This window comes from Chlorocebus sabaeus, chromosome 5 (genome assembly GCF_047675955.1).
Source record: "Chlorocebus sabaeus isolate Y175 chromosome 5, mChlSab1.0.hap1, whole genome shotgun sequence".
Taxonomy (NCBI): Eukaryota; Metazoa; Chordata; class Mammalia; order Primates; family Cercopithecidae; genus Chlorocebus; species Chlorocebus sabaeus.
In genome coordinates, this window is record NC_132908.1 from 50796820 (window position 1) to 50824081 (window position 27262).

Below are 27262 nucleotides of genomic sequence, written 5' to 3' on the forward strand. Positions count from 1 at the left end.
TGGCCCTTTCTCTTTTTATCAGGTTTTATTTTTTTCCTGAGAGTATTCATCACTATCTGAAATTATGTTTTATGTGTTCACCTATTACCTGTGCTATTCTATAAGCACATTGAGAGCAGGGACTCTGTCTCGTATACTGCTGTGTTCTTGGTGCCTGAAACGAAGTCATAACACAACACATATTGGTTGAACAAGTGAAGAAGCAAATGCTTCATGGGTGTACGCTCTCTCAGAGGTGCACCCTCTTGTGCTAGTGGTGCTTTGTTTGTGATATTTGTTGAATGCCTTGCTGTTCCTTCTTTTTGGTGTAATCCATTTGAAAAACTCCCTTATTTTAAAAGATTCAATAATTTTCCATTACTAACTGCAGATATCTTATCTTTTTCACTTTCTCTGGAATGTAATTTCTCTGCATTAGACTCTTTCAACATTAGCATCTATATCAAAGACACTTCATGCAACTTTTTAAAGACATAAGCACCAGCTCCAGGCATTGGGGTTCAGTAGCCATAGCTCTCAATCTTGGCTGCATATTTGAAACACCCAGGACAATTTTTAAAATGTTTCATCAGTTAGATCCACCTCCAGAGATACAGATTTCATTGGTCTAAGCTGTGGTCCCATTTGATTCTAATGCTTCACCAAGTTGCAGTATGGGTCAAAACCTCCCAAGTGATTCTGACATGTGTTTAGGGTTGAGAATTGCTGTTCAACAGGTACCTGGCCTCTCACCAAGTTAGGTTTGATTGAATGGATGAATACATGAACAGATTAGCGAATGAACAGGAAGGCTCTCTCACTTTAAGCCAACAGAGAGGTACTGAGTGCCTGCTGTGTTTCCTTCATTCTGTGGGGGCCTCGGGAGGGAAACAGCTATGTTTATGATTCTTATGTAAGGTGGAAGATGATGTTGATAACGATGGTAGAAACAGACTATGAAAGCTTGGAAGATGGTAGGATACATTTAGGTGGATCAGATTTCACAGCTTCACAGTGAAGCATTTTGAGTTGATTCTTATAGAATGGAGAGAATTTTAACGGGGGCATAGGCATGAGAAAAGAGTGGCTATTTCCTATGAAGAGAATAACGTGTAGAGTGGTAGAAGTAGGAAGATGCAGGTTACATAAGGCTTCTAAAATGGACCAGTGGCTGGCAGTCCCCACAAACTAGCCCCCTTCTAGAGTTCCCTAACTGAAGAAGCAGCACCACTCCACATCCAGGTCTTCATGCCAGAAGGAGAGGAATCCTTCTAGAACCTTCCCTCTCTCCATCCCAGGTACCCAGTGGGAGAACTCTAACCTTTGAAATACCCCTCAAAGTTGTCCGCTTTTCATCTCTCCTGCTACCAGCCTTCCTCTGGGCTATTGCAGTAGCTTACTCTATGGTTTCCTGTACTCTTCACACAGCAGCCAGGGTAATGGTTTCATATGCAAATCTAATCATACCCCTCTCTGTGTAAACTCATTAATGGGTTCCACTTGCTCTTAGGATAAAGACTAAAATATAGATGCTCCTCAACTTATGATGGGTCTGTGTCCTGATATACCCATTGAAAGTTGAAAATATTGTGAAGTTGAAATTGCATTCAATACACCTAACCTACTCAACATCATAGATTAGCCTAGAGTGACTTCAACATGCCCGGAACACATTAGCCTACCCTTGGCGAGGTCATCTCAGACACAGCCTATTTTACAATGAAGTGTTGGATATCTCATGTAAGTTATTGAATACAGTACACTGTAGAGTACAGTATTGGTGGTTTGCCCTCGTGGTAGCTTGGCTGACAGGGAGCACAAACTCTCTGCCACAGCCCAGCATCATGAGAGAGTATGGGACTGTGTATCGCTAACCTGGCTAATGATAGAAATGCAAAATTCAAAGTATGGTTCCTACTGTGTGCATATAGTTTTTGCACCATTGTAAAGTTGAAAAATTGTAAGTCAGACAAACCATCATAAGTCAAACCGTCGTAAGTCAGGGACCGTTTGTCCTTTATCCTCATCCCATCTTTTCCTCCTCACTTTTCCTCCAACCCCTTCACTCCCTATATTCCTACCACGTTGGCCCTTTCTCAATCAGTCCAATTCATTGTGCTCCCTTCTTCCTCCAGGCCTTTGCACATGTCATTTCTTCTTCCTGGAATGTCTTCTCTCACCAAGAGAGGCACAGAAATTATTTCTACTCATTTTTAAGATACCAGCTCAATTACTCCTCCTTCAGAAAAGACTCCCTTGACCTGTCTGACTAGGTCAGGTCCCTGCACTATACTTTACCATTATTCTCATGAAAGCCTTGCTTAGGAGCTCAAGCTTTATTCTGGAAGCATTGAGGTTCTATGGCAGATAGAGGTTGAGAGTACGTACCTGTTTCGTGGAGGTCCACTGCTTCTAGAGACATTAAAGTTGCTGAAGTGGTTTTTGGTCATTAATTTGTGAATCTTACTAACCATCACTTGACAAAGAACTGAGAATTGTTGATCATATTGTAAAATAGAATGTAAATGGCCATGCAGTTTCTTTGTGCAGATTCTCCCAATTATTGGAATATGAGCCAATTCCGTAGTATTAATTTGGGTCCTGTTATCTGCAATAAGACATCCCTCATCAGATTTTCGTTGTAAGGGGCAAGTCCGAAATGTCCAACCATTCCATGCAAACCTGTAGTAAAGCCATTGTCTAGTTATTAACGAATGATGAGCAGATGAGTGAATTGACAGGAGTTATTCTTTTGGGATGTTGCCTCTGGTAGAACCTCAGTTATGGCCTCTGTCATTCTTCTTTCCTACTTTCCTAATTCCATTATCTTCCAAACACTATTGACCTCAGATGTTAAGAAAGGTCCAGATTCCTGGGGGTTGCCGCATCGTTCCTTCTTTTGCCAGATATAAGCAACTTTGGGGACCTTGGCCACCAGCCTTTTCCTGCCAGGAAGGTCTGGTGCCATCCTCTTTGATATTGCCCTGTGCCTGTCTAGGTTGGCAGTCTTGTGACAAGCCAGGACCTGTCATGGCCTGTGGGTACTTTGGCACTTCAGAGCCATGCAGTATCTGGACAGTGGGTTTGGAATTGTCTTTGAGATGCCACTTTCTTATTTTTCTTGTGTTGAGTGCCTAGACTCACAATCCAGCCTGAAGGACCAGGAGGTTTTCTGGCCCAGGGTAGACCCCCTTGGCCCATGTACAAGAATCTTCATGCTGACTGAGTTGGAATCTCCTGGTGAGAAGTGATTTGTTGTCCTGATGAGAATGTAAACACTTGCTAAAGTTGAGTTTCGTCTCTCATGTGAGTTCTATTATAGCCTTCTGTGTTTATAAACATGTCTTGAGCTTGAGGGAGAAATGTGGTAACCTTTGAGCCCCCAAGAGAATGTTCATTTGTTTTCTCTATGGGCTGAAATTAAGATAACTCAGCATCCTTCTTTGAGCATCCCACATCCCTCTTGCTTTTCCAAGCAGGCCTGGGATGACGCCCAGTTTGCCATTTACTAATTGCTCCGTCCTCTTCCAGTAGAGTCTGTAATCTTTTGAAAAAGTACAGCTCATATTCAGCAGGCATCTGCCAGCGGGGCTCAAAGTCCAGGGAAGTCCTCAGTCCAGTCTAACAAACTGTTATTAATTTTTTTTTAAGGTTTAAGGTGTCGAGCATTTGAGAAAATGGAGTTGCTGCCCTTGTGCTGCTCACATGTGTGTTAGCACACATAACAGACATATACATGAGAAAGGCATGTTGTGCAGTGTCAAATGAGGGGTAGAAAATACATGTTCTGAGGGTGCTGCAGAGAGCAGAAGTTAGATTCAGGACACTGGGCAAGGCACTATGGAAGAGGAGGTACCTTTCAATTGTGCCTTGAAAGGTGGATTAGATTTTAACAGTCAGAGATTTGGTGGGTGAAAAAGAGGGACAGAGAGCCCCATGTTTTTTGTTTTGTTTTGTTTTGCTTTTGAGATGGAGTCTCGCTCTGTCACCCAGGCTGGAGTGCAGTCGCATGATCTTGGCTCACCGCAGCCCCTGCCTCCCAGGTTCAAGTGATTCTCCTGCCTCAGCTTCCCAAGTAGCTGGGATTACAGGCACCTGCCACAACGCTTGGCTGATTTTTGTATTTTTGGTAGAGATGGGATTTTACCGTGTTGGCCAATCTGGTCTCGAACTCCTGACCTCAGGTGATCCACCTGCTTTGGCTTTCCAAAGTGCTTAGATTACAGGTGTGAGCCACCACGCCCGGCCAAGAACCCCTTTTTTAAACAATTTTTTTAAAGAGGCAGGATCTTGCTCTGTCATTTAGACTAGAGTACAGTGGTATAATCATAGCTTACTGCAGCCTCCAACTCCTGGGCTCAAGCACTCCTCCTGCCTCAGCCTCCCAAATAGCTGGACATATAGCTCTACCACCACACAGTCTAGCTTCTATGCCCGGCTAATTTATTATTTGTAGAGATGAGGTCTCACTTTGTTGCCCAGGTTGGGACGAGCCCATTTTAGACGGTACAAACAAGAGGCACAAAAGGGATGGCTCTGTAACATTAGTAGGGCATGTTTGCAGAAAAGTATGTGGTACCTTGTAACCAGCACTTCCGGTACCTAGGTGGAGTGGAACTAGAGAACAAGTAGAGAGGGGAGAATGGGGCCAGCTGATGACGAGCTTTGAATGATACACTTAGAAATTTGGCCTTTGTTCTGGAGATGGTGGTTGGAACTGGATTCAAAGATTTTTGAATAGGGAAGTGATCCAATCGACCCATTCTTCTAAATTAAAACTGGTAGCATTGTGGATAAACTGTAGAGAGGAGAGGCTGGAAACATGAGGACCCACTGCAAAAATTTTGGCACAAAATAATGAGATTCTGAACCAGGGCAATAATTGGAGGGAATTAAAAGGAGCGGTAAATTCAGAGTTTTTGTTTATTGTTTGTTTGAGACTCAGTCTCACTGTGTGAGACTGAGTCTTGAGTGCAGTGGTGCGATCTCTGCTCACTGCAGCCTCCACCTCCCAGGTTCAAGTGATCCTCCTGCCTCAGCCTTCCAAGTACTGGTATTACAGGTGCGCACCACCATGCCTGGCTAATTTTTGTATTTTTAGTAGAGACGAGGTTTCGCCATGTTGGCCAGGCTGGTGTCGAACTCCTGACCTCAGGGGATCCACCTGCCTCAACGTCCCAGAGTGCTGGGATTGCAGGTGTGAGCCACTGCGCCTAGCCTGTTTTGTTTTTAGATAGGTACATAGAATTCACCATCAGTTTGGATGACAGAGCCGAGAGACGATGAAGTCACAGGCAATTTTACAAGATTTGTTCTAGTCTTAGTTATTAGATGGATGGTGACACCATTTACCTACTACACCCAAGAAGGAAGTTTAGGGGCAAGTGAGTTTGAGCAGCCGGTATACCGAACATCTCAGAAGAGCTGAAAATACCAGTCTGGAGCTTGGTAGAGACGTCGGAGCCAAAGGTAGATTTGGGAGTTTGATTTATGTCTGCAGTAGGCATTCCTTTCATGCCTATCATGTGCCAGGCAATGTTCTCTCATAGGTTAACTGAGGCTTGAAAGCACTTAGCACATGGCAGGCATCTCCATAGAGACAGTGGCTGAGCGATTGGAGTGAGTAAGAGAGCATGCAGTTTCAAGAGTAAGGGAGAACAAAGTAGGGTGACCTAGTCTGAAGGACACGCACAGGACAGCCAGTGAAACAGCCAGAGAGGTGAGAAGAGGACCAGGAGTAGGTGGTAGAATGGAGTGGAAGAAGGTCAGTGAATGTAATAGTGTCGAACCCTGCAGGGAAGTTAAGAAATGGCCATACTGTTGCATTCAGCATGGGAAGAATTTCAGTGGAATGGTAAGGACATGAGGACAAGGTGGGGGAAGATAGGTGAATCTATAGAGGCATTTGTGTGATCTGGTCTGAAGGGACATTTCTCAAAACCATCCTGTGTGGCACTGATGTACAGGTCAACCTGGAGGTTCCCAAGAGGAAGTGCACTGTAGCCAGACATGGGCTGTCCCAGCTAGCTTTACTCCGAGTGCTCCAGAAATCAGCCTGTAGATATTCAGTTGCCTGGTAGCTGACTAAATACAGGCTAACCTAAAGCCTTAAACATTTTAATTTGCAAAACCTTTGTTGTATTAAATCACAAATGGGAGGCAATTTAGCAATGCATCTCTAAAATTGCACTGGGCTCTGGCTGTGGTTTCGCAATTTATGTTGAAAACGAAAACTGAACTCTGTGGCATAAAAACAGATTGTTGATTTTGTGATTAATTTGGTCTCTAAGGCCAAGGAAACTGTTAATGCTGTATATCAGTTATAAAGTTGTGGGAGTATTTGTGGAGCAAAATGAAAAATCAATATCGTAACTACAGGATAGCTCTTTTAAAATCCAAGGTGCATTTTGTTGCAAATTGCATGGAAGAAACTGTCCCCCACAGGGACAAACATACCTTCCTTTATTTCACAAGTGTGTGTCTGTTGTGGAAAAGCAGAGGCAAATGGTTGGGCATTATTACAGTATAGCTGGGGGTACTAGGAGAAGGATCAAATTGTTGCAATTTAGAGTAAAACCTCACTTACAGTTACCTGTGTCCTAAGGCAACCTCCAGGAGTAATCTCTAGGAGGGTTGTGAGTCAGAAGTCTAGATACCTGGGTTACAATTTAGTCTCTGCTAATCACATTCTGGTGTCAGACTAGCCTCTTCCCCTCCCTGGCGTGTTTTGTGGTTTTATGTGTTAACTTCAGAGATGCACTGACATGCGTCAGTGAAAAAGGAGTCTCTTCCATTAGCATCACTATGAATACTACACCAAAGGGGTTTGTTTATGTTTTCCATTCCTAGAAGTGAATAGACTTCTTTTCTATTAAGCCCATGTATTTAGAGAGGAGTGTGGGGAAATTCTTTCTTGTTTTGCCTTTTGTTTTGATAAAAGCGAATGGTTGCCATTCGCCATAGCAAAGAATCATCATCAACAGATTGCATGGGGAATGTTGAGGTTGGAGCCTATTCTTAATGGGGATTTTGAGAACCAGGACATGACTTGTTCACCGGTTCATTTCTGCTGGCAACGATGCTAGATGAGAAGTAGATCTCTCAACATCCAGGCACATTTGTTCTGCAATTCCACCTACCATTTTCCTGAGTAGTGCTGGGATTAATTAAGTCTGATCCCCCATCCAGTTGAAATTTACTACCAGCTTCTTAGCCTAGTATATATTATCCTTACAAGTCAGGCCTCACCTTGAGGTCAGAAGAAGATGCCGCTTCAAGAAAGTAGTGTTAGTGGAAATACGAAGACTTCCTTCCAGTGAACTGTGCCTCAAGTGGCCTTTGTAAACTGTTTCTGTTCCGTGTGACTTATAATTATTTGAGTGCTGGGGTTTTTGTGGTAGATTTTCTTTGATGTATGGGCAGTGGTGGTAATTTGTTTCTTTCTTCCCCCTTCTATTTTGCTTTGCCTTATTTCAACTTAAGCAATGAATTGTGTGGTCTTTTGTAATATAGAGATTAGTGTAGCCATTTTTAGCCAGTTTTTATCATCTCCCTTAGGAGCTGACTCTATGCAAAAGAAACACTTCTGTCTTGTCAGAATGACAGTGATTACCCCACAGTTTGGATCATCTCCAGCAGCTTTGTTCCCTGAAAAGCGAATTTGATTTGATGAATAAAAGTTTGGTGTATTTGATGAGTCAGAGGGCAGGAGAATGTCCTTGTCTCTGATGAGGTTCTTACAGTCAGACACATTGAACATCAGGGATAAAATAAACCTTAATCTCCGAAGGAAAAACCCTGGAGCATGAAACTGTTCCCACTAGAAATGCTGTAAATCTTGCAAACCATGTAGGTTTTCTGTTTGGGGCAACATCAAAGCCCAGTGACTTTAGAGATTAAAGTATATTTGACAAGCAAAACTTTCCCTGTGCCTTGCTCTTTACGAGATTTGGCCTGTCTCTTGCCTTTGTTTCACCTCGGTATGACTTCCTTTCTTCCTGAGAAGTAGGAAGTATCACCTCAAGTCTGGGGTAGGCGGCCATGGTTTGTTCATTTAAAGCCAGTCATAGACCTGGTGCAGTGGCTCACGCCTGTAATCCCAGCACTTTAGGAGTCTGAGGTGGGTGGATCACCTGAGGTCAGGAGTTCAAGACCAGCTTGGCCAACATGGTGAAACCCCATCTCTACTAAAAAGACAAAAATTAGCTGGGCGTGATGGCGCACGCCTGTAATCCCAGCTACCCAGGAGGCTGAGGCAGGAGAATCACTGGAACCCGGGGAGCGGAGGCTGCCTTGAACCGAGACCACACCACTGCACTCCAGCCTGGGTGACAGAGTGAGACTCCGTCTCAAAAAAAGAAAAAAAAAAAAAAAAGCTGGTCGTAGGCCCTGGCCACAGTCCCTTGGCCTTCTCGCATTGTCCTGCCCCAGTGGAGGACAGCGTCTTCTCACAGTCACTTCCCAGGGACTCTCTTATTTGTGGAAGAGTTTCAGAGCCTTTTGCTGACTCGAAGAAGATCAAAAGACAGGAAGACAGTGGTTTGCCTCAGCTTGGATTTTAGCATTTCTGTTTCTCTTAAAACCATCTTCTGTGATGTCTCAGAAGAAATCTTTCTTTCTTTCTTTCTTTTTTTTGTTGAAATAAATTTTTTTTTGCAGATAAATTATTGTTTAACAGAATAGAAATTTTTCTTCAGTAACGTCTTTTTTTGGAAAGTAAGGTACAAGATTTTGCTTTGAAAAAAACAAACTATTTTTAAAGAACTGTACTCTCTAAAGTCAAACATTCCTGCCTCCTGCCAAGGCCCTGTAAGATTTGGTCTGTGGCTACTTCTCAGGGTGGTCAGATAGCAGGAGAAGTACAGACTGTGAAGGCAAATGGCTTTAAGGGTAAACCCCACAGCGTAAAATCTCATTACTGGAAAAGCGCTTTGTGTTTAAGGATAGGTATCCCCATGTGGAAGGACGGCCATGGCCAATGCTTAGGGGACTCACTAAAATATCTTAAATTGTCTCCGTTAAACTGTAGCATCCTTAGAGGTCAGACAGAGCTGAAACTTGAACAGCTGTACAACAAGCATCTGAGATTGTTTTTAATTGTGTTTCCTTTCTCTAACAGCAGTAATTCTTGTTTATATTGTCAAGAACCTTTCCACTGAGCACAAGCACACCATACTTGAAGGTCAAATGCTTAACCCTTCTGCATGGTTACAATGAAAATGGACCCTTTTGTTTTCATTAATGTATACCCCAGCCGTGTCTACAGGGAGAATGGGGGCCCCAAGCGTTCACCAAGCTGAAGTAACTTATTGTAAAAGAGCCACAAAGAGAGCATATTTTTGTTTCCATACAGCAGTTGTTTAGCTTTTGCCTTGTGCACCCAACCACAAGGCAATATGCTTACTTGTCAATGGGCAGAATTTGGGGGGACCGTTTTGTTCTTTTGACCTGTGTTACTTTTTACTGACCCGACCAAATTGCTTAAAAATTTCCCCTTTCTGCTGTCAGTGTTTAAAGCTGCTTAATGTCTCTGAAGTGATCCCTTCTTTCTTTTTAACACTTTACATTTCTGTTTACCACAGCACCTGTTACTGTAGTGAACCATGAAATCGCAAATGCTATGCAGCTCTTATTGACCAATAATACTTTATTAAATATAAATAGAGTGTCCTCCCAGCTTCTGTATGGTATATAAAGGTATCAGTATATAAAGACAATTGCATATATGTCCATAGCTGCACATGTATTGGTTGGTGGGCAACAATCGGGAAAAGAGGATGGTGTATTTATTTGTCAGGCAAGAAATCTTTCTTTTTCTGCTCCTTAAGAGTTAACCAAAACTAAAGGGGCCAGTTCAGCAAACATTAAATATGAGCCTCAAACATGAAGGCTTCTTTGTTACTGAAACAAAAATACCACAGCAGGTGGTAGACTCGAACACAGGAGGGAGGAGGAGGTTCAGTTGTTGCCCATTTTTCTAATCCTTTCAGAATACCCATTGTCTGAACCCCAAAGTTAACGTGTTCCTGCTCCGTCTCATGGAGACAATTTCAGCGTGAAAAGGCTGTGCCCATCACTGGTTTTCGACAACAGTTTAATCTTTGGGTATGGAATGTATCACCACTCAACAAGGCAGGAGAGGCAATTGTCTGTCTGAGATGAGCCAATAATATCTGCTTATCAAAGCATAAAACTGTTCTGAATGTGGCAAGTTAGAGTTAAGTAGGAATTCATGCCAACCGCAGCAGTAGTTTGCAGGTTTTAGGCTGTTTTAATCAAGACAGAAATGTGGCTATTGTTGTCCTTGTGGCAGCTCAAAGCAACTTTGTGGTAACCACATTAGGTTTCTAAAGCTAAGGCCAAACTCTGCACAGTCCGTATCTGTTTATATCAAGATGCTTCAGTGGGGATACAGCTTTTAAAATGGATTCATAATTGAAGTTGGAATATTGTTTTCATTCCCTAAAAATGAATGAAATGTAGTTTATAACTCTGGACCTCAGAGCACCCTAAGTAGGAGGCATTAAAAGATGAGTTAAAGGGCAAAGGTGGGCTACTGAGCTGATGCCTGTTACTGCTCATGATGAAGGGCACCACGTATCCCGTTCATATGCCGGGTCCCTCTGTGTTCTCATTGAGCCATCCATTCGTTTCTTTTATTCCAAATCACAGTTGGAACAATACAAGAAAATGAATGCAGTATAACGAGAATTAAAAAAATAAATCTGTGAGAAGTATAGAGTTGGAAATCTTGTTCTTATAAACGTAAGACACAAATTCTAATGAGCTTATAGATGGTCCGTAAATCATGTTCGTGGGTAAAAAATACCCATGGACACGGGTATTCTTTCCTAACCAGAGAGAAGCTACGATCCTGCTGCCTACATCACACATTAGACGGAATCATGGCCTCTTTTAGTGGCACTAAGCATATACACAGAGCACTAAATGTATACACAGAGCAGTATCTGCAAACTTACAGACTTTTGTGATCTTCTGGATAATACTAGCATTCAGAAGTTAGCGTTTCATCTGACACATTCCTTTCATGTGTAGTATTCGTAAATGTGAAAATAGCCCTAAATCATTATTTTCACCCTTGACCTGGGACACTATAGCTAGGGAGAATCTCTGTGATATCTGGAATGGAGCTAAGGCTCGTCAACTATTTGGTTGTTGTCTTTCTGAGTTTAAAAAACAATGCTGTTTACTGTGACCTCAGGTCTCTGTCTGTGTGTCCAAGAGAGACTCCAGTTGGGTAGAGTCCCTGATTGGAGTCTCAGTCACCAGAAGTCCAGTCACCACTTCTTCCACCAGTGGAGACCGTCTCTGAACCCTAATCTGTCAGTGAAATCATGGTCAAGCGCGTAGCATCATTAACCCTGATTTTGTCAGCCATTCTTACTCTGCTACCCCATGAGAACCTGGGCCACTCATTGAACACTCCGAGCCTGGATTTCTTCACTTGGAAAATGAGTTTGCTGAAGATACCAACCTGTCATGTCAGCTTGTTAAAGGGAATACATGAGATGCTGTATCCCTGCCTCACAGAAAGTGCCTTATAGTTTGTCATTTCATAGTTTAGTGGGTAAGAGAGGGAACTCTACTACCAGACTACCTGGGTTTAACTCTTAGCCCCACTGCTTATCAGCTGTGTGATCTGAGGCAAGTTACTTAGTGCTTTGATTTTCTTTTCTGTAAGTTGGGATAATAATAAAACTGATTTCACTGAATTGTTATGAAGATTTAAATTGGGATTACATGAAAAGTGATTAGGACAGGGCTTGGCACATGGTAAATGTAAAATAAGTAATAGTTATTTTTATGTTTTGTTATTGTTGTTGGCACATTTCTGATTATGTGTTTTACGTAGTCACTGTGATGGTTTTTTTTCATAGCTAGTATTAATACATTAATAAATGCACTGATATTTCCAATTAATAGGTCCTGAATTCCTATTTGAGAGCCATATCACAAAATTGAGTGTGTGTGTGTGTTTGTGTGTCCGTGTCCGTCCATCCGTCTCCTCTGGGTAAATATGTACCAAGTAGCAGGTAGTTCTGACATTGAAGACTCTGTAGACAGTGGCGTTTAGGCAGGGACTGCATTTGTCTTAGGTAGATGTTATCTATGGACCAGTACAGCAACTCTGCCTGTGTGATTTTCACTGGATTGTCTTTTTCTACCAGATTGTTATTTTATTTAAGTTTTAATAGTCACAACATCAATAGCATGAGCTTAGTGAGACATAGCTTTGACGTCAGGAATCTTAAGAAAAATAAAATTATTCTTAATAATAATAGAAAAATAAGATTATTAAGGGTGGGCTGGGTTTGTGGTGATATTTGTTAGTTGTATCTTTGTTCCTACAGGTCTACATTTTAGTTCCATTGTCTCAAAATGAAAAGATAATAGCACAGTCATGTGTTGCTTAATGATGGGGATATTTGCCAGGATATGTGTCATTAAGTGATGTTGTTGTTGTGTGGACATCATAGAGTGTACTTACACAAACCTAGATGGTAGAGCCTACCACACACCTAGGCTATGTGGTGTAGTCTATTGCCCCCAGGCTACAAACCTGTACAGCATGTTACTGTACTGCACACTGTAGGCAGCTGTAACACAGTGATAAGTATTCGTGTATCTAGAGATACCTAAACATAGAAAAGGCAGAGTAAAAAATGGCATGACAATCTTATGGCACCACCATCGTATATGTGATCTGTCATTGACTGGAACATCATTATGTGATACACAACTCTATTTAGTGAATCAGTGTTACGTGATAACATGAAGATTATGATAGGCAAGGAACAGGACTTTCTAGTAGAGCAGAGTAACTGTTTTATAAATCAAAATCAATCCTAAAAGCTTAATCAAATTGAACAGTTATTTTATGTCCCCCTTTATCATCTTCCACCCTTTGTATATGTTGTATTTCCCAACATAGATTGTAAGCTCCTAGTGGCCAGGTATTGTGACCTTCTGAATGTCTTCTGTATAACAGAGACTCAAATGTCGTTGATTGGTTTATCACATGGCAGTTTACCTTCAGTATGTTCCATTCCATGTGTTCTGTATAAAACGTGCTGGACCTGGAGTTTGAACACCTGGTTTCTAGTCTGAGCTCAACTTCTTTACTAATTTTGATACAATGAGTTACTTAATTTAGCTGAGCCTCAGTTTCCTTATCTATAAAAATGTGGCTAATACTTGCTCTACCCAACACATATAGTTTGTATGAGGATCAAACGAGATGAAGTTAATGAAAGCACTTTCCGAACTTTGCCAGTTTACATATATGTTAGTTTCGGGCACGGGTGTCTGATGTCTGGGTTAGATTTGACTCTGTTGCTTACTAATGATACAAAATTTGACAAATTACTTAACCTTTCTGAGTCTCAGTTTTTTCCTCTGTAAAATGGAAATGATAATACCTTTATCTTACAGATTTATTTTTAGGATTCAGTTACATAGTGTATGTGAGCAGCACCCGGCATATAGAAAGCACCCAATAATGTTGACTGCTATATCATCATCATCATCATTATCATGAGTCAGAAAGTATCGAGGTTATGAGATATCATCTTATCTGATATCAGTGCACTCTGCTACCCCATGAGACCCTGGGGTAAGACTGAATAGGGGGTGGAAAACAGTGTGGAGATTCCTTAAAGAACTAAAAGTAGAACTACCATTTGATCCAACAATCCCACTACTGAGTATCTACGCAGAGGAAAAGAATTCATTGTACATAAAAAAGATACTTGCACATGCATGTTTATAGCAGCACAATTCACAGTTGCAGAAATATGGAACCACTCCAAATGCCTATCAGCCAACGAGTGGATAAAGAAATTGTGGTATATATATACCAAATGGAATACTATTCACCCATAAAAAGAAGCAATATAATGGCATTCACAGCAACCTGGATGGAATTGGAGACCATTATTCTAACTGAAGTAACTCAGGAATGGAAAACCAACCATTGCATGTTCTCACGCATAAGTGGGAGCTAAGCTATGAGGATGCAAAGGCATAAGAATGATACAGTGGACTTTGGGGATGTGGGGAAAAGGGTGGGAGGAAGGTGAGGGATAAAAGACTTCACATTGGGTACAGTGTACACTGCTTGGGTGATGGCTGCACCAAAATCTCAGAAATCACCACTAAAGAAATTATTCATGTAACCAAACACCACCTGTTCCCCAAAACCTATTGATATAATAATAATTTTTAAAAGACTGAATGGGGGAAAGAGAGGAATAAAGAAAGGCTTCATTTTTATGACTCATTTTAGTAGATTTAATATGACTCTGAGTGGCCAGTACTTTAGATTTATCCTAAATCTCAGTAGCAAAATTCTAGGGAGAAAAAGGAGCTAACACTTACGGACTGGCTGCCATGTGTCAGGTACTATGGAAAGGGCCTTATGTGTAAAAACTGAATCCTGTGAGCTCTCTGAAGTAGCCGCTCTAAGCATCCTCATTTTACACATGAGGAAACTGAGGTCCAGAGAAGATAAGTAACTTTCCTGTGGTCAACTTGGTCACTAAGGCAGTTGGCCTTCAGGGCCTTGGTTCTTCCTCCCTGTGCTAAAGTCCTCAAGGACAAGGGAGACCTCCTGAATCACCAAACATAATTTTTTCTTCATTGCAGCCAAAAGCAGAGAAGTTTATGCATCAGCTTTGCTTTAATTTGAGTTTTGTACTGTCCAGATCCCAGCCTACATAGGGTGACATATAAAGTGTAGAATTTGTATGTGTGTGTATATATAATTTTCCCAAATCTTTCATTTTTAGATATACATTTCTCTCATGTTCCAAAACCCTGCCTGCTTAACGTCCCAAAGCATCTCCAGCTCCGTGTGTCTAGTATGGAACTCGTCCCTTGTGGCTTTACAGTGTCGGGGTTGGCAGTGGTTGGCAGGGGGGATATACTGTCTTTGTGCCTCAGTTTTTTCATCTTTAAAATGGAGATGCTTGATATAGGGTGATCGCTGGATTAAGTGAGATAATGCTGATGACAAATGGTTGTTGGCATGGCAGGTCGTAAGCACTAAATAAACATAGCTGTTGTTCTTACTGCCACTCTGCGGGGACCAGTTCTGTAGGCCTGGGGGCAGTAGTAACGTCTCAGTCGGACCTTCTGGCTTCACTCTTCTGAGCAGATAAAATTTCCACTAGGGCTTTGGTTCGGGTATTGCTGAAAGAGGAGGTGGGTGGGTAGGTGGGTGGGGGTAGATATATACAAAGGAGCGAATTATAACAATGAGCCTTTTCTGCTTCAGTTCTTGCGTAGAAAACATATGTTCAGTGATGCAGGCAGCAGTTGGGTTAAAGACACACTGTAGGGCCGCAGACAAAAGCCCTCTGCCCTTCCTGCATTCACAATGTTTCCAAACATATTCCCTTGTCTCACTTGTTAGGGACTGAGCTGTCAGCTGGATCCTCTTGAAAATGTGATTTCTTTTTCCCGTTCCCTTTCAAAGGCCGTCCCTCCCTTCCCCTCTCCCCCAGTGTTTTACACTTCATATAATCCAGTGTGCCCGACAGACCACTTCGGCCTTTGTGCTACTGATGTTTAGGGGAAGGAGAGAATTGATCTGATGGAGATCTTGGGTCACTTTTCACTTGTCCAAGGATCAGAAAGTGCTAAGCCACTTTTAGGCCAAACATCATCAGTGGCTCAATTATTTCATACTTGGTGTAGTTAGCCATTCTTCACCTTCAATTAACAGTTAAGACAATGAACAGATTAGTGCAGTGGAATTCTTAGAAGTAGCGGCTGGGAATTAGGGGCATGTGTGTGTTGTGGTGCGGTTGGGAGAATTCTTGCTTTTATTTATAAAGTGAATAGTTTTTGATAAAAAGATAAAGATACGGCAAGGCACTGCAGAAGTATTTGGAGAGAAGTCAGCCGTCATTCTGGTATTAATTATGTGAAACGTACGGGTATGTCCATGTTTAGTTCTAGATTCAGGTAGTATTGCTATGTGCCATGGCTGCAGTTTGAGCATTTTCCTTTTCTTTATTGAAGTTGTTTGTGGCTCTGATGGGTTTATTTTCATCAATGAGACTTTAAAAAGATATATTTATGTGTATTACTTTTTGTTATGTATATATATAACAGTTATGTATATATAACATAACAGTATTAGGTATAATACTAATACATTAGAAAAGAATTAGATATAATACTTTTATGTATAATCTACTAACACTACTATTGAGGTAACAGTGAGCTAGAGATTTAAAGAACTAGCATGCTAAGTACTTCCATCACTGATTACTCTTGGGCATTTCACCCTCCCAAAGTGGACAAGTGAAAATCTGCAAAATGGGGATTACATGATTATCTTTATAAAGCATACCATAATAAAATAAAAACAGTTTTATAGATGATGGTCAACAACAATTTTCTTGTCTTTGTAGAGATCTTGGATTGTGTCTTCGTTGCCATTATCATTGAGTCAGTTTTAATGCTCTTGTTTCCTCTTTTTCCCCAAGAGTCTTGCTCTTGCTTTCTTTCTGTTTCATGCTATTGTTTATTAATTGGGTCGCTCATCCTGAAAAGCAGCAGCATATCCCAAGGAAGGAGAGGCAGTAGGCAGGCAGAGAATTTCCCATTGGCTTAGAGCTGTAAATGGGTTGTTAGTTCATTTTAGCAGTGGAGCAATTATAATCCCGCTAATGAGTAGGCAGATAAGTGGAGTTTCCCATATATGGTGTCTTCTGGTGTGAGGATAATTTCAACACCTAAAAATCCATAGACCAAAAAAAAAAAAAAGTCATATAAGTATTTTTTAACAGAAAATGCCAACAGAGTCATCCTCCCAATACGTGTCAGAACCAACAAAGGAAACTACTGATGGTGTTTTAACTTTTAGTACTGTCATCTGAAAAATCCTTGAAAGGAAAACGTTGTGGTAACTCATACATATTCCCCTGAGACTGAAAGTAACAGCCTGCAAAGATCTCAGTAGTGGGTAAAGCTAATAGACTGCAAGTTGGGATGACTTGCACCTAAGGTGGCACCTTTCTCTTGTGCCTGGAGTGGAATGTCACCCAGAACCAACAGTAGAACAACTGGGAAATAAATTGATATTCTTTCCTACATCGAATGAATTCATTTCACAGAGATGGGGAGGAAGTGAGGGTAATAAGAGTGTGTTTCTGAGGCTCTTCCCTCCAGCAGATAGGTTTTGTGTTTTCTTGGTTGTAAAGGAGGCTAATGCTTCAGAAGCTAGAGTGATTCCTGGGCTCTCTCGGTAAGACTAATTGTGCTGTTTCCTGCTCCCGTCTGTGAATCAGCTTTGTTACATAGAGTGCATGTAATAGTGACGAAGAGTAGACGCTATTGAAACAAACAAATCTATTAGGCTGCTTGGAAAACGGAGGGAGAAAAAAGAACAATGATTTTGTAAACTCCATAAAGGCCAAAAAAAGGCTTTCAGTAAGTATGCAGAGACTAGAAATCAAATCCCATTTCCTATCATAAGAAGCCTGTTGTTTCAGCCGTAGTAGTTAATGTACTGTATGTGAAAGATTTAAGACTGGTTGGAAAGCTCTGCTTCTGTTTTATTAGGCTGCTATTGAAAAGCCAACAGCATAACTTCGACTAGGTGCTTTGAGATTTCTTAATGGGCTGTCAGGGGCAAGACACCAGGGCTGTGCTATACTAGCTCTTTCCTGTACATTAAAACAACAGGGGCCAAACGATCACATACAGAAGTATGAATTACTTGATGCTTTCTCTGTTCCATATGGCCAGCCATGTCTTTGGCAATTAATCATGTACAAAATCAGTCGAGTGCTCTCTGAAGCATTGAAGTCAACATTTAGTTGTACCTGTGCCAGTAGGGGCAGTGGGGTTGCAGGCGTAAAATAGCAGGATGAGGGGCTGCTGGCGCCAAGGCCCAAGCAGCTGGCTTCTATAAACAACACTTTTTTTTCCTCTTTACCTTTCTCCCCCACTTTTTCTTTCTTTCTATTTTTTTTTTTTTTTTTCTTTCCTTGACAAGTACATGGGGCTGTTTTTCACTATCATCTGAAACACCAGAGTTGCCAACTGGAGCTCTGAGGTCTAGCTTTCGTACATTGCCCCAGCACCCGAGCTTAAACGTAAGGGGCAGGCCATCTTTTTCCACAGCAGCCTGAACATTCCAGCGGTCGCCCACATGACTGTCCCCGAGAGTTTCTGCAGTGGCAGGCAGGCTCCTGTGGTTCCATGGCTTTTTGTCAGAGGAGGCAGAGTGATTTCTCTACTCATAGGAGAGAGATGGGAGATACGGTGTAAGTGCTTTGGGGAAAAAGCAAAAATAAGTAGTCATTCGTAGTCATGGCTGTGATATTTTAGGATTTTGGGTTTTGTAAATCAATATCCATTTCTTTTCCTCTGCGATATTTCCCCCAAGACTTTATACATATAATGCTGCTTCCAATAGTCCTGATACCAATTTCTGACATTTATCAAGCATTTTGTATATGCTGAGCACTGTATGAAGCACTTTACATGGATTATTTCATTTACTCTTCAGAAGAGCTTCACGAGTTCGGTGTTATTACTTATACCCCTTTATGGGTGAGGAAACTGATCAAAGAAACATTTTCCCTGAATTCTTTCCCCACAGACATTCTTGATTACTCTCAGCTAGCCCTCTTAGCGCAATAGTACATGATAGAAAAACACTAAAATATGTCTTACTGGCACATTTTTGAGGAGTCATGTGGTGAACTCTGCGGAGATGTTCAGTCAAATAAAGTGGGTCTTTGAGATGAACTGAACCAAGTGTGTCTTTAAGGTGGGAATAAAAGCCTGCTTTGTTGGCAGCCTCTTGAAGACTTCTGCCTTTGTGCCTTCCTTTCAAGACAGTGGAGCTTATCTCCTGCTTTCCTGGGTGAGTAGACTATGAAGGGCGGGGGAGGGGAGGGAAGGATGAAGACAGCAGCCTTAAGTAGTCCAGTAGACGTGGCACCCAGTGGTGACTTGGTGTTATCTCTTAGCGGAGGTCATCCAGGATGCGTTTTCTCAAATTCAGGAAACAGGGGAAAGAAAGTTTTAACATTGTGTAAACATTGGCACCCCCAAAACCTCCTGCTCCCGGAGAGGGAGATAAGGTAGGCAGAAGGCCTGGGAGGAATGTTTATTTGTTCTGCCGCGCTGTGGATCCAAGCATGCTGGAAATCTTTGGTGGTGCCCAGTCTAGTTTAGAAAATGTGAAGGCATCACTCAGCATTGAGCCAAAGAGGCCTCACAAAAGAGTCATCTTAAACTGACAATCACTAAATGAAGGAAGACCTGAGATCGACCTTTCTTTGATGGGACTAAGGCTATCTCAGTGGGTTCTGTGCCTTTCTTCTTCTTCCTTTTTTTTTTTTTTTTTTTTTAAAGTTTAAAAAAAAAAAAAACGAAAAGAGAGAAAGAAAAAAAAAAAAAGTGTTCCTGGACTTTTGAAGAGGGGAACCCTGGTTGGGGGTTTTGACAGCCTGTGGCAATGTTGATGTGAGGAAATAGCTTTCCCAGCTGATAACATCTTAAACCAAGTTTCTTCACAAGTTGAACCTTTAGCCCTCATTATCAGTCAGAGCATATCTTTGTAATTTGTGTGTGCAGAGGGGAAATACAACGCTAACATGAGACAGCTATGTATATAAAAAGTGTTGGGGGTGACATTTTTCCCATAATGACAGTATTACTTCTGTGGTGGTGGTGAGGATGGGTAGAGAGGGAGGTCAGAAAGGTACGCAGTTCTGGGATCCCTTTTGAAATTGCAAGAACAGTAGTAGTTTTTTTTTTTTTTTTTTTTTTTGAATGAGCGCTGTAGAGGGATTACCAGCCATATTTGTAGAATGCCATCCTGTTTCCGTGCATTTCCTTGGACGACATTCTTGGATTTGTAAGATGGAGAGATTAAGTCTGAGTTTTGGAGTTACAGGCCTATCAGAAGCTGTTGCATCTTATCAGAGAGGAACCAAAAGGATTAAAGACTTGCATAGAAGTATTAGTAAAGAGTAAATGGTGTAAGTCTCCTTTTAAATCTCAGAGTGGTTCCTCTCTGAAAACCCTACATGTGACAAATTCTGCTATGATACAGTGGAATTAGGACATACTGAAAGTTACTGACTATAGCAATATGCCCTACAAGAATTAGGTGAATTGCTGAGTTTTAATTGAATCCGTTCAGAATTAGGAGACTTTTTCCAAGAAAGATAGGAAACTTAAGCCTAAAATTCAAGGCTTCTTAGAGTTCTTGGCTTTTCTTTTCTAATTTGCATTCAGTCTCTCTCTCTCTCTCTCGCTCTCTCTGGCTGTGGATTTTTTGCTTTGGTTTTATACATGAAGTTTTGAGCCAGGAGAAATGAAAGACTCTGGGAAATTCTTAGGGGTCCTTAATATACTGTGTGTTGCCAGAGTCCAAACTAGTTTTCTCTACTGAAATGGAGAAAGTGGGACTTCTTCCTCCTATGCATACCCTTGTATTAGGAGGGTGTATTTTTAGACACATCCATCCAAATGAGTATTGCCCTTTTAAGTAATCACCTACCAAGGGCATATACTCATTTTTCTGGATTCTGTTGCTTAAGAATAGTTTTTCCGACCCCATTCTTAGACGCATCTTCAGGAATAGTTTGAATCAAATCAAAGCTGGTTTCGCATACTGTTTTAGACCTTGAATAGTGCTTTCTGGCCTGATTGTTAGCTTCACTTCCCAGACATGTTTCAGCATGCCATTTGGCTTCATTTATTCCAAAGTATCCATCAGGAGTCCACTTTCATGGCATGTTGCTATACTAGGTACCTTGGAGATTATTAAGAAATGGGTATGGACCCTTCTGGTTTAATGGAGCCCTCACTCTGGAAGAGAAAAATTTAAATGAATATGTAAGTGCAATAGAGTACAACATGGTGGTGCATAAAAAGAATGATCAGCTCCGCCTAATTTGGTGGAAGGACGTAGTTTGTGGAAGACTTCATAGAGGAGGTGTTTTTGAGATGTTTCTTAAAGAATGAGTAGTTACTGAAAAGTTATACGGCAAAGGTACAAATCGAAGTATAGTATAGAACAGTCGTGTGTTTTCGGGGAATTACAGTTTTAAATGAAACAGATGATAGGAGATAAAATTTGAGAAGTAAGCAGGACCTGTATCAAAAAGGGTTTTTTTCCCCCAGGCTAAGGAATTTGGACTTCAAAAAAATCATTTTTTGTGTGTGTCCTCCAAATGCCAATAACCGAAGCGTATATAAACAAAGGTGCTCTGGTTTAGGTGGGATTTTGAAGCCAAAGCTCCTTATCTCCTTGGTGACCCTAACGTGATATTTTTACTTTGTGGAAGTAAAATATTTTTGCTTTGTGGAAGCACTAGGGCTTCATGACAAAAGCCTAAAAACCACTATTGTAGGTGATGCTGAATTATTTAAAAGGAAGTAACATGTTTGGCCATATACTTTTAAAAGATCACTCTTGAAGCAGGAAAATTCATGAAAGGGGTGAGATGGACACAGACCAATTTGGAGGCCATTATATGGTCCAGATGAGAGATGGGCCTGAACTAAGCCTATGGCAGTGGGGAAGGGGTAAGTTTCAGTCATATTGAAGAGAGAGGAATCACAGGATTTTTTTATGTTTAGGTATAGAAGTGCAGGAAAGGAAAGGGAAGAAGATTAGGGTGATTCTTAGGGTTCTAGTTTGGGTTATTGCATTGATCGTAGTACAGTCACCACTCTGGGTAACTACGATGGAAGCAAAAATAGTCAGTTCAAATGTGGACAGGTGAAGGTCAGAATCTTATGTTTGAGGCAGCATATTTAAGGAAGATAGTCAGTTATTGGCTATATGGGACCAGAGCTTAGTGGAAAGGTCCGCTTGAAGGTAGAAGCGTAGAGTTGTCAGCAGTCTACAGGGAACCCTTAAAGCCATTGGAAGGGCAGATCACCCAGAGAGAGAGCAAGCCGAAGAGATGAGAGGAGGATGAAAGGTGTGACCTTGGGATAACAACAGTTCCTCATCCTAGAATGAGGAAAGGCATACAGGAGACTGAGAAGGACCAGCTTAGTGTCAGGCACTGGCCCAGGAGAGACAGATGTGCGCAAACCGAGAGAGATCAAGTAAAATAAGAACTGGTTCTAAAAATAAAACCCACCCTCAGGATAAAGAGATAGATTTTCTACCACTAGGGATATGCAAAAAGATATGCCTCTGGCTTCTGGTACATAAAAATTTTATGATTGTGATTGTTCAGTGGTTGCCTGATTTCCTTTAAAGTTTTTCCACTTAAAGTAATAGACATTTTCAGGAATCCCTTTGTTACACTAGCATAACCTAGCACAAGGTAGATCGGCAGAGCTTAAGATGAAAGTAAACAGTAATAATCATGACGGCATATGTACCAGGCAACTGATACTTACAAGAACTGTGGAGAGGTTCTGTTGCTATCGTGATTTGGAGTTATGGGAAAGACCCACAGCTAGGAGGTGACAGCGGGGATTTGAACAGCCAGCACTCTAAAATTAATACTTAGTTCTTTCTGATCTGGCCTGCATTCCCGTAGATTTCTATTGAAAAAAAGTACTAATGAAATGAAATTTAGCCTCTCGTGCACGTTTCCTAAACCTGGGGGGTTTTCTTCTGTATTTTGGGAGGAGGGGAGGGAGAATGTGTTTTTGGTAATAGGAGACTTTTTAAAAATTGTTACTCGTTTGAAGACAGTTCTATGTTACTACTAATGGGAAAATGGCCTATAAACATTTCCTGGGGAAGTCAACCCTTGAAAAGCCGACACTGTTATAAGGAGTAAAAATATCACGTTAATTGCCTTGTAAAAAGAATGCTCTTTTGACACTGATGATTTCTTTTCACCCTAAATTTTCGAGTTTGAATGTTCAAAGTTCACCCTTCCTTTTCTAATATTAAAATAGTTTTTTGTAACAGAATTTGTTTTTTTTTGTCAAGTTATATTTCTCTATATTTTTACTACTTATATGCTAAATGTGTTTTCTGCACTCTTTCGTGTTTTAAAAATGTGATGCAAATGTTTTTAAGTTAAATTCTTATAAAATTTACATACGATAAAATTGGCCTTTTTTTGGGTATACAGTCCTATAGATTTTTTATGGTTTTTGTTTGCTTGGGTTTTTCTTGAGGTGGAGTCTTGCTCTGTTGCCCAGGCTGGAGTGCAGTGGCATGATCCCAGCTCACTACAACCTAGGCCTCCTGGGTTCAAGCGATTCTCCTGCCTCAGCCTCCCGAGTAGCTGGGATTACAGAAGTGTGCCACCACAACGGCTAATTTTTGTATTTTAATAGAGACAGGGTTTTGCCATGTTGGCCAGGCTGATCTCGAACTCCTGATCTCAGATGATCTACCTGCCTCGGACTCCCAAAGTGCTGGGATTACAGGCATGAGCCACATGTCCTGTGAGTTTTAACGTTTGTATAAACTCATGTAACCACCACCACAATCAAGGTACAGAATGGTTCCATCATGCTCAAAAATTCCCTCATGCCACGTCTTGCCCAGTCGAATCCCTAGCAACCACTGTTATGTTCTCTGACCCTACAGTATTGCCTTTTCCAGAATGTCAAATAAGTGGTTTTGTTCACTGAGCATCATGTCTTTGAGATGCTGAGTGGTAGCATGCATCAGTTGCTCAGCCCTTTTTATTGCTGTTGTAGTGTTCTGTTGTGTGGATGTACCACATGTGTTTATCCATTTACCCTTTGAGGAACATTTAGGTTGTTTCCAGTTTTTGGTGATTATGAAGAGAGTTGCCGTAAACATTTGTGTACATGTTTTTGTTTGAATATAAGTTATCATTTCTTTAGATAAATCCCTAGAAATGAGATTGCTAGGTTGTATTCTAAATATATGTTTAACTTTATAAGAAATTGCCAAACTGTTTGTCAGAATGGTAGTATTTTGCATGCCTCCTAGCAGTGTCTCAACTTTTAAAAACTTGAATGCTGTTTTAGATGCTCTTGGGTTGGGGTTGGCGAACTGTGTTTCACAGTGCCTTGGGGCTTTGAGAAGATGCCCCATGACAGAGGGAGGACCTCTAGGTCCTCCACACCAGCTTCAAAGAGAATTGTCCCAGTTTTGTTTGTTGTATATATTGGAGTTGCATGTAAGGATACCTTTGGGGAGAAAAGAACTTTATCTGCAAAGTGTTTAAAAACCATTGCAATAGGGAAGTGCACCCACAGTGTGCGATGTGGACCACAGGTGATAGAGGGTGATGCAAGGTGGCACTTGGGGACTCTGCACATGAGGACCACACTGAGGCAGTGATTCTCTCTTCAGCTCCGTCTGTTTATGTGATTATGTCAAGGAAGTTTTCATTTAAATCTGCTGCATCATTGTTCTCCACCACTTGTTAATATCTTCCTTTACAAAGAGGGAGCATGCTTTAGTCTCAGAGCCTTCAACAAGCAACAATTCCTGTCTAGAGTGAAATAAATATATAGTTTTCTTTATAATATATTTACTTTTATGATTATCTTCTCATTTATAAGTACCATTGGTTTTTCCATTTTTCTTTTGAAGTGAATTTATATTTTTAAAAAATGAGCCAATTTTCATTGTATTTTTTCTTTTTTTACTTTTATCTAGAAATTACTATGAAAAATGAGTCAATTTAAAGAAAAATATTAAATACTGTATTATATAGTTCATATACAAATATGGCAAGAATTATGAAGATGTGCTAGAATAACTGAAGTTTAGGAAACTCTTGAGCTAGAGGATCTGGTTATTTAAAGAAACCTTAGAGTGAATCCTTTTGTAAAGTGATAAAGCACATAACTATTTCTTAGTTTATCCATTTTATGAGTTTATCATTTATGTAATAGTAATTTCTTAAAAGAAGAGAGCCTTCATTGTTCTTTGTTTTTGTAATACTTATTTTTCAAGTCCCTTCTTTATTCACTGATTTGACAAATATTTTGTGGGCAATGGGGATACATTATTGACTAAACAGGCAACATTCCCTTTCTTTGTGAAACTTTCTTTCTTACATCCTTGTTCCTTCCCCTCTTAGAGACGGTTCAGGGCCTGTGGAAAACAAGGGCCCCTGGATAAAATGTAAGTGATATGAAAGGCAAGGAAGAGGTAAATGACTTTAAAAAATAAACATTTTAATAGATTTACAGAGGGAAATAATTTTGTTTTGATCATGTTTTTGGAGCTAGCTGGATGTCTACTTTGTCTTTCGTTGGATGCATTTTTGCATTTTGGTAAGATGATATGTACCCACAGACATAACGATAAACTATGTGACCTTTTTTTTTTTTTTGAGACAGAGGTTCGCTTTTATTGCCCAGGCTGCAGTGAGATGGTGCGATCTTAGCTCACTGCAAACTCCGCCTCCTGGGTTCAAGCGATTCTCCTGCCTCAGCCTCCTGAGTAGCTGGGATTACAAATGCCTGCCACCACAACCAGCTAATTTTTTATATTTTTAGTAGAGACGGGGTTTCGCCATGTTGGCCAGGCTCGTCTTGAATTACTAACCTCAGGTGATCCACTCGCCTCAGCCTCCCAAAGTGCTGGGATTACAGGTGTGAGCCACTACGCCTGGCTGATAAACTGCATGACTTTTTGAGGTTCCTTTCAACTTTAAGTACATGAAGTAGGGTGTCACAGACAAGGAGTAGTACTGTTGTTAGAATACCTGCTAATGCTCAGACCTCTCTGAAATCAGACATCTCTTAGATTAGAGATCACAGATTGGTAGCTGCCTAAGTTCTATTCAGCCCATTGGTGTTTCTCGTTTGACCCACATGGTATTTTTTGTTTAATTTTAATGAGTTTACAAGATTTACAAAAATTGGTTTTCACATTAAACACACACACACACACACACACACACACACACACACACACACACCCCATACACCAGATTTCTTGTTTATTTTGAAAATTCATGAATCTGGCATCAATGAGCCAGCTTTTCTGAGTGGCAGAGCTGGCTGGATTTGAATAGTGGCTGCCTTTTTAAGGCAGAACATGTGCTCTCTTTTAGTAACCTCTGCTTAACTCATTCATGGTTATGTGCCTGGCCTAGTGAGTATTTGAATTTGCAACCTCCGGATCTTGGGTTTCATGCCCTGGAATTACCTAGAGAAGCTGAACGTTCCTCCCTGTGCTGGAGGGCTGAAAATATTGTTACCACAGAAGCTGCTTGACTGTCCAACTGGGCACATCTTCCAGCACAGTAGATGGAATACTGGGCCTAGGAGGCAGGATCAGGGTCCTCTTCCTGGCTAGTGTCAGGTAGATTATCCAGGCTTCTTCACAATGGAGGTACTATTTTCTGACTTACCTGTTTGCATCCGTTAACATTTTTGATAAGTAACAGAAACAGGTTCTGATGAATTTTTTTTTTTTTTTTTTTTTTTTTTTTTTTTTGAGATGGAGCCTCACTCTGTCGCCCAGGCTATAGTACAGTGGTGTGATCTCAGCTCACTGCAAGCTCCACCTCCCGAGTTTCAAGCTATTCTCCTGCCTTAGCCTACTGAGTAGCTGTTATTATATGTGCGTGCCACCACGCCTGGCAAATTTTTGTATTTTTAGTAGAGATGGGGTTTCGCCATGTTAGGAAGGCTGGTTTCGAACTCCTGACCTCAAGCAAGCTGCCCACCTCAGCCTCCCAAAGTGCTGGGATTACAGGCATGAGCCACCGTGCCCAGCCCTGGTGAATTTAAACAAAATGGGACTTTATTGAAAGGATATTGGGTGACTGACACTATCAAAGGAACAATGAACGATCTGGACTCAGAAAGTTCCGGAAACTAGAGATACTCTGAGGACCATGGGTGGAAGGAATTAAGGGAATTGATAAATTGCCTCAGCATTTTCCCCCATTTCTATATCATTCCTCTCAAGAGTCTAAAGTCCTGGAAAAGGATCAGGTTGGTCTGGCCCACATCCTTCAATAGGGGAGGATAGGACACCTTGGTGGACAGTCCCTCTAAGACTTTATACCATGAAAGAAAAGACTTTGTAAGAGGAGATTTAGGTGATGTTGCCAGACAAAGGGGATGAGGTATGGATTTAGGCAATAGAAACAACAAATGTTCACTACTCCTCAGGGTTGTCATGATGATATTAAATATGCACTATCAAATGCTATAAAAGAGTACAAAGTAGTGTTTCCAGTTACAGGAGAACCAGGTTATGAGTGTGCTCTTTAAGTAAACAAACATATTGGCATCTGTTAGATAAGGAATATATTGAATGACTTAGAACACAGACAGTTTCATTGACATTGTAGTGACAATTTCA

The 27262-nt window shown here is 41.0% G+C and overlaps 1 protein-coding gene across 2 annotated transcripts in view; it reads left to right on the forward strand.

Annotated features, from left to right (window-relative positions):
* Positions 1-27262, forward strand: part of FTO (FTO alpha-ketoglutarate dependent dioxygenase) — a 422796-nt gene that overhangs the window by 216163 nt on the left and 179371 nt on the right. The gene's annotated exons all lie outside the window — the stretch shown is intronic.